The following is an 8,306-nucleotide window of genomic DNA, read 5'->3' on the forward strand; positions in this document are numbered from 1 at the left end:
AGCACCACGTACAAACAAAAATGTTGTGTCCTCCGAAAACTAAAAAATAAATATTAAAATTCTCTATCGCTCTCTCCTCTCTCTCTATCTTTAAAAAAAAAAAAAAGTGCCCCCCCAAGCTATTAGGCACGTGTAGTTTAAGGTTGGCGGGTATTTGTTAACAAGAAAGCCCCTGGTATCAGAAACTACTGCTTGAGGCAGGAGGGTGGTCATTTTAAGAATAAGTGTTAGGGGCTGGGGCTCAGTGGTAGAGCGCTTGCCTAGCATATACAATGCGCTGGGTTTAATCCTCAGCACCACATAAAAACAAATAAATAAATAAATAACGTATTGTGTCCAACTACTATATATATAAATAAAAGAATAAGTGTTAGATGACAGTTTATGCTGTGTAATACCACCACCAAGGGTTGGGTACTGCTTCAAATCCCATCTGGAGAGCCTGAGTCAGATGAATAATGATTGTCAACAGCCCCTTGTCCATTCAGGTCTGGTTTTGGCACCAAAGAAGTTCAGGCCAGCATAGGTCTTTCTGCCAGATAAGTTAGGCGATAATGGATTTTATCTGAGCATGCTGGTGCACACCTATAATCCAACAACTTGGGAGACTGAGGCAGGAAGATTCAAGTTCAAAGCCAGTCTCAGCAAATTAGCAAGGCCCTAAGCAATTTAGCAAGACCCTATCTCAAAAATAAAAGATAAAAGGGACTGGGGGTATAGCTCAGTGGTAAGCACTCCTGGATTCAATCCCCAGTTCCCTTCCCTCCAAATCCTCAATCTTGAAATGGTCTCAACCCACACAGTTTTAACTTTTTTGTGCATGAACTGCAATCATTGGTGAGAGGGGAAATGCTGCTGACGCACAAAACATTGGGATCATTTGTGTCTGTGCTGGCCATAGAGACCTTACTCTTGATAGTATAAAGACAATGGTGTAGGCCTCAGAGAAGGGGGCTTTAAACCGACCATGCTGTCACCTTTCCAGGCGCTTAGAGGTCTTCTTGGCTCCAAAATCGATGCAGTTGCCATTCTGTACTTAGATCCTAACCAGATGGTGTGACGGAAAAAATAGAGAATTCCATATGGCTCTTGTGTCTTTTTTTTTTTTTTTTTGTATAGAGTTCTCAGTTTCTTTCCACTGGGGGAAAGAGGTTTTGATACAGCCTGACCAAGAAGTCTTTGCCAAAGGAAAATGCTTCTCTCACCCACATAGTCTTGTCTTGCAGCAGGGGCTACCATTCCTCCAACTTCCTTATTCCCCCCACCACAAATGTCAAGGCTGTTCTAGTGTCCTTTGTCTTGATTTTTTTTTTTTTTACTTTTTTCCCCCCCTGCTGCAGCTTCCTGATACAATGACTTTTTAAAGACCTAGATAATAACTCTTTCACCCTTTTTTATCTTTTCATTTTTTCCATACATCTGGTCTAGGCCTACAAAGGTCAAAGGAGGAACCCCTTGTAAAACTGCCTGAGGGGCCTAGGTCTGAGATAGTAATCTGATGCTTATTGCAAGGGTGAAACAAGATCTAATGCTAGATCTGCATTCCATGGAAAATTGTGCTTAAGGTTTAGGAAACATTCCCAGGCTGCTATAAATTGTGTTACTCAGGCTTCAGAGAATAGTTTCAGAGAACTTAGATTCTCTGCTTCAAGTGTGGGCTGTAGCTCAGCAGAATTGGCATCTCCTGGGAATTTGGGAGAAAGGCACAATCTCAGTCCTCCCTATCTACACTGAATCAGAATCTGTATTTTAGTAAGATTTCCAGGTGACTCCTATGCACATGAAGGTTTGGGAAACATTAATTTACAGCCAAGTCCATGAAAAAGAAAGGCACAGACAGGAAGGAATCGAAGATGTGAAGTTACCTTCAAAATCTAGAAATTTGTCTTTGGAAAAGAGAAAAAATTGCTTAAAGTATTGATTCTTTCTTCTTTCTGTCTCTGTTTATGGAGAGGTATGAGTAAGATGTGTCATGGTAATCATGAACATGAGTCCTGGTTGGTTTGAAATACTGTGACCTTTGATTCTCTTACCTGCTTGTCTGATGAAGGAGATTGGGAAGGAGCTGTGAAGGTGAAAAAGGTTCATTTTCTTGGGCAAAGAGAGGGCCAGAGGAGAAAGTTAGTAATGGGAGTTTGAGAATAGTTCTCAAATGCGTCTCATGTACCTCTTGAATATAATTTATGGCATATAAGCTGTATTTATTATTGAATGTAGGCTGCGATCCAATGGACCAAGAATGACTGCTCATATATACAGTGGTAAATCTGTAGTTGAGAATTCAGCCTGACAGATAAAGAACACAACAACCATTAACTTCACCAACCCATCCCCCTCTCCCAAATCTGAATAGCTCTGATGCTTACTTAGATTGAGATGGCTGTAGACCATTCCAGAAGTCCAGAAAAAGATGGTGCTCTCTCACCTATGGAACATAATAGAGGGGTGAAGAGAGGAGAGCTGTGGAAATGCTGGTGTTCAGCAAGATGCCCAAATGTTGTGCTTTGCATGGTCAACTATGGATTCCAGAGCAGCCATGGGGGTTGGTGACTGAGAGGGAGGGAGAAGTATCTTGAGTGAACTGCTATGACTTGGGTTCTACAGTCTCACTCTCAGGACTCTGTTCAAGGCTGTGTATGTGGCCAGGTGTGACCTCAGGCAGGCTACCTGAGAACGGCAGACTTCCTCTTCCTGTCCTCTGACTGCTGAGCCTGGGACTTTCCTCTCATGCAGTTACTTTATGGCCTGGCAGCTATGGGTAGGAGTCTTGGAAAAAGCTGTTGGTTTAAGGCCACCAAATTTGAGGTCTTTCTCCAAATCATTTTAAATGTATTTCAAGAGGAAAATGCCTCCTACTGTAATTGTATGCACCATTGGGGCCTGTGCTTGTGGTTGGGTGTCTGCCATAACCCACGTGCCAATCCTGCTGTGCAGGTTCTGGGGCACTGCCTCACTGTTCCCCAGAGCCTGGGTGCACAAGCTTTCTGAGCTTAGATGACTCAATCCAGGGAAGCTCTCAACCTGTCGGATGCTTCCTGTCACTCTGGGTGTTTCTGGTTCGATGGAGGGAAATGGTGAACAAGCACACTATAGCCCAGGTTCATGCTGCCAAGTTCCTGAGGTCTTTAGGATTCTTTACATTTTGTTTTCTGCTATATAAATTATTTCATTTTCATATCACAAAAAGGTGGTCTATGGTACAGTAACTATTTTATAGCTTATTTAGCAAAGACTGTAATCAGCCATTTTATATCCATAAAACATTTCTAGGTGTTTACAAAGGTTCAATTTTTGGTCTGCTATGTTGTCATTAAATGATTAGCACTTGATTGTGTAAGAGTGACTTACTGTGTCTGTGATCTATCAGTTTTTTCTGCCTTTTGGTCCTGTGTCTGCCCCTCAGAGTAGGAAGACGAAGCAGAGATGAGAAGCAAATGCATCCATATTGAGTGCTGATCTGAAGCTTTTTGTCAGGCACAGCAATTGGTTTTAGGGACACAACTTGGATTACTCCAAGTTGAATAATTCTAGGTGTTTAGAAATTGTGGCATATGGTCTTTCCTTTCTTCCTGATCCCACTCACATTGTTTTCAGTTAGAATTACCTTATTTTGTTTTGAAATGTTTTGATCCCTTTCCAGGTAACTGAAGCTACCCGGAAGTAGCTAAGGAAGCCACTTGAGTCTTCCTATCTCCCTCCAGGCTGTCCTTTTAGACCCCAGTTCACTCTCAAATTATCCACACACATCACCTGTTTCCAGTTCTGTGAAAAACTGATGTAAAATGGCTTTTGTACTAAATGGAGAGTCTTAGATGGGACAAGTATCAGAGAGTCATTTAGATGGATCGAGACTTTCTCTGAAGGTCATTATGCTTGCATTTTATCTGGAAGCTTCCATGGATGACGCTTTGGTCCCAAGAAGATTAACTAGTGCTGAAACAAATTTCAGGCTGGTAGGAGACATAAAACAAATACTTGAACAACCTTGTTTATCAATGTAATCAATGGAGATTCCTGTGAGGACTTGACTTAGACCAGGATTGTGATGCCACCCACTATGCTTTTTGCAAATAATTTTATGTGAACCAGCCATGCTCATTCATTTACAGATGCTTTGTGGCTACTTTGATGCTCCAATAGGAGAAATGAAAAGTCACTTTGCAACAGTAATCTCTACAAGACCCTGAATCAGTGAAGTGCTGTCCCATCACCTTGGCCATATTCTAATCCTAAGAAGCAAGTTACTAGAACCAGCCCACACTTAAGGGGGAGGGAATTACCCAAGGACATGACTATAGGAGTGGGGCCTGTTAGAAAGCTGTCTGCCATAGTCCATGAAATACTTCACAGTGGAAATGCATCCTAAGTTCTCTTAGAGCACTGGCTTCTCTCCTGAATGATAATAGCCCCTTCACTTTCCCAAAGTCTCACCTTTGGGAGCCTGCATCCCAGTACTGGGTACCTAGTCGGTGCTTTATGACCCCTGAGACACTAGACTTTAAGAAACAAGGTCTTCGAATCTCACTGTCTGCTTTGTCCTGTCTTAGTGCCTGGGACCATTTATGGTATTGTGACAATTGTTTTATTTTTTAGCACTCATGATGTGTGGCTCCATGTGATACTGTACAGTTTTGGTGTCCTTTGTGTACTTACTTGACTTGCCTCCTGGGCCAGGCTGATGAGGACCTTGCACTCTCATTTGCACAGGAGCTTAATAGGTATTGAAGTAAACTGAACTTGACTGGCTAGTGCAGTTCTCTACAAAGGCTTGTGTACATTCTAAGTTGGGAGAAAGAATGTAAATGGTGTTAACTTTGTGGACTAAATTAGTTTTCTCTAATATGTCTTCAACCTTGGCTTATAGCAGAATCCTGGGGTCGGGGGGGTGTCTTTTAAAATCTTGAGACCACCTCCATCCAGACCAACTCAAGTCCAAATCTTGGAATGGGGCTAGCCATCAGCCCATCAGCATTTTTATTTTTTGGGGGGGTGGTACTGGGGATTGAACTCAGGGTCACTAGACCACTGGGCCATATCCCCAGCTCTATTTTGTATTTTATTTAGAGACAGGGTCTCACTGAATTCCTTAGTGCCTCACTGTTGCTGAGGCTGGCTTTGAACTCGTGATCCTCCTATCTCAGCCTCCCAAGCTGCTGGGATTGCAGGCACACGCCACCGCACCCAGCTGCTATCAACATTCTTGAAAGCTCACTAAGAGATGCTTACATGCACCCCAGGTTGAAAACTACTGTACCAGACCAGGGTCTCCCAATTAGAGGAAGTTTTGCCTTTCAGAAATGTGCTAAGGACGTATACAACTGAGAGAGTGCTCCTGGCATCTATCTGGTGAGTGGAAGTCAGGGATGCTGCTAAACACCTGCAGGCCACAGGAGAGCTCTCTCCGTCAACAGAGAACCAGCTAGCCCCCAAAGTTGAGAAACCCCTTATCCTATGAGTTGGGATGTTGGTAGTAGCAGCTCATGGAGTGGCTCTGTTCCAGATGCTAAGCTTTTTTCAGGCATGGATAGCTTGAGGTGTCTGGACATTATATACTGGATGATCTCCTCCCCAATGCTTTCTACAGAGAAATATGTGCTTTTAAAAGGGACACAGCACTTAAATCCATGAATTTGAGTCTACAGATATGTATGTGATCTCTACCACATACATGCATGTACACATCTATATATGTGCTATGAATACCCTACCCATACAGACACACACATGGGATGTGGGGGGTGTTGTTCCAGTTAGAGGAACAGCTAAGTTTTAATCATCTCCTTTTACTTTTCTTTCTCCTAATTGTAGCCTCCTGTCCTCTACTTGTCTGGTAAAGGTCCTGAGTCCTTTCTGACCCTTTGCTGTCCTCAGCCCTCAGCACAGAGGAGGCCTCCTGCTCTGCCTTACTGACCTGAGGGCCCATCATCAAGTACAAGAGCCTGCTGGTTCTGCAGCCTCAGCATTGGTCCCAGCCCACCCCACCCAGGGTGATGTGCCACCAATCTTTAATTCCCTCCAAAGGTCCACAGCCCTTTTAATTACTATTGTCTTGTAGAAATTGAACTTAACAAGACATTTTAAGAAACTGGTTTTGGGGAATAATTGGTATGCATGTACTGCATCTATTTATGGTGTCTGTTTGGTAAACCTTAATGTGTGCACCCATAAAACGAACACAAACAGGATGGTGACATATCTGTCACATACCAAAGTTTCCTCAAGCCCCTTTTAATGCTGACACCCCCTCCCAAGCAACCACTGATTTGCTCTCTGCCTCCCTGGCAGTTTCCTTTTCCAGGAATGCCTCTTCTGAAGATCTGTTCACATAAATCTCACACCCTTTCTCATTTATCCTTTCCTATAAAACATCGTGACATTGATTGTACTGCTCCATGGCTTTGTCTGATTTTTATCCTTTTTGCTTCTGTTGAAGACGCCCTGCCCCCCTTGGAAGCCAACTCAGACCCGTTTTGCTACCACCTACAGCTGAAGACTTTAGTTTGCACCCACTTGGGTCCAGCCTACACACCGGAGCCAGATTCATCTCTTAAAAGTACATCTCAGATCATGTCACTCGCCTGCACACAAATCTTCCCTCTTTTGCCACTGCCTGCAAAATGAAGCTCAGAAGCTCAGAAACTTCAGGCTGGCTTGGATGCCTCCCACGGGGCAAGGGAGGGCCCACCTGCCTTTCTGGCACCTGCCCACACTACCCTGCTGTCCTTGAGAAACTCAGCCATACCAGGGCCCCAGCACCGCACTGGTCCTGCTTTCCTTCCCTCAAGCCTTTCATTGGCATCTGTTCTTCAAGCCCTATCATCCAGAAACCCTTTCCTTGGCTCGCCCTACTAACCAAGATCTGTGTCTACCTCACTCCCCCATGTCCCTGTGTCTCCTCTATTCTAATTAAAGGTTGTCTTACATCTTTGTATGTCACTACCTCATCCCCCCACCCCTCCAAGAATGGGTGCCAGGAAGGGTGCACCTGCAGTCCCCAGCAGTCACTCCCATAGCAGCAGGACTCCATAGACACTGAATGAATGGAATTCAGAAGAGTGGACATGCTGTCCCCTAGGTGGTCAAGGAAGCCAAGTGCCACTGGAGCTCAACATTACTTCTTACAGATCTCCCTCTCTTCCCCTAATCAGCACCAGTCTCCCTAATTCCTTGGTACCCCACTTGACCAAGCTAACAGCAAATATATGATATTCCGGAAAACCAAACCAGTTCCCACAAAAGGCAGAGGAAGAGGCTCACAAGTATCTGTTTCTTGAGTTTGCTTATTCCCAGCCATGTAAGTGTATCTTTACTTTTATATAATCATTCATCTTGCCATTTATCTTGCACTGCTCAGACCTTATTACAAATATTGGAAGTTAATTTATTTTACAATTTTCACAGAATGCCATTTCAGAAAGGAAAGCTCCTCCTTAAACAGATTTTAGGACAAGCTTTTAAAAGGGTTTGCTGAAAAATGCTTCACTTTATGGCATTAAAAAGGCTCAGCATTCTTAATGTTCTTATATAGTTGAATTTTTATGTCTAATACTGTAAGAAAGAAAGCTGAGAAGCAACCTATCATTTAAGTGATTTTTGCATTTAGCTCTTTAACAGGAAGCCCCTCTGTGAATTGACTTAATGTGTTGCACTAGTGGTTCTCAGACTTTGAGGTGTTCGTCCCTTTATACTTTTTTTTTTCTTGGTTAGGTCTCTTTATACTCTAAAGAATAATCAAGTCCTTCCCCAAAAGCTTTTACTCATATAGGGATTTATACCAATTTTTCTATATTAGAAATTGTAACTAAGAAATGTATTTCTTTAATAATGAAATTATTAGGGTTAGCTGGGGATGTGGCTCAAGCTGTAGAGCACGTGCCTGGCATGCAGGGGTGCTGAGTTCGATCCTCAGCACCACATAAAAATAAAATAAAGATGTTGTGTCCGCTGAGAACTAAAAAATAAATATTGAAAAATTCTCTCTCTCTCTCTTTGAATAAAGTCTATCTTTTAAAAAAAAAAAAAAGAAAGAAATTATTAGGGTTGGGGATATAGCTCAGTTGGTAGAGTGCTTGCCTCCCATGCACAAGGCCCTGAGTTCAATCCCCAGCACACCAAAAAGAAATGAAAGAAAAAGAAATAAAATAATATAATAAAATTATTAAAATAACAAACCCATTCTCTGTTATCCTAAATACTGAGAGTAGTAAGTACAATTTTACATTTTTGTAAATCTCTTTAATATCTAGTTTAATATTTGATAGCCGGATACTTGCCTGCGTCTCTGCATTCATTTAGGGTATCTTGCT

The 8,306-nt window shown here is 42.6% G+C and overlaps 1 protein-coding gene across 6 annotated transcripts in view; it reads left to right on the forward strand.

The window, feature by feature from the left end:
* Gpm6b (glycoprotein M6B) overlaps window positions 1-8,306 on the forward strand; it is a 165,101-nt gene that overhangs the window by 127,919 nt on the left and 28,876 nt on the right. The gene's annotated exons all lie outside the window — the stretch shown is intronic.

The sequence above is a fragment of the Marmota monax genome, unplaced genomic scaffold, assembly GCF_021218885.2.
Source record: "Marmota monax isolate L192 unplaced genomic scaffold, Marmota_monax_Labrador192_F-V1.1 WCK01_AAM20220418_F8-fsc00089, whole genome shotgun sequence".
NCBI lineage: Eukaryota > Metazoa > Chordata > Mammalia > Rodentia > Sciuridae > Marmota > Marmota monax.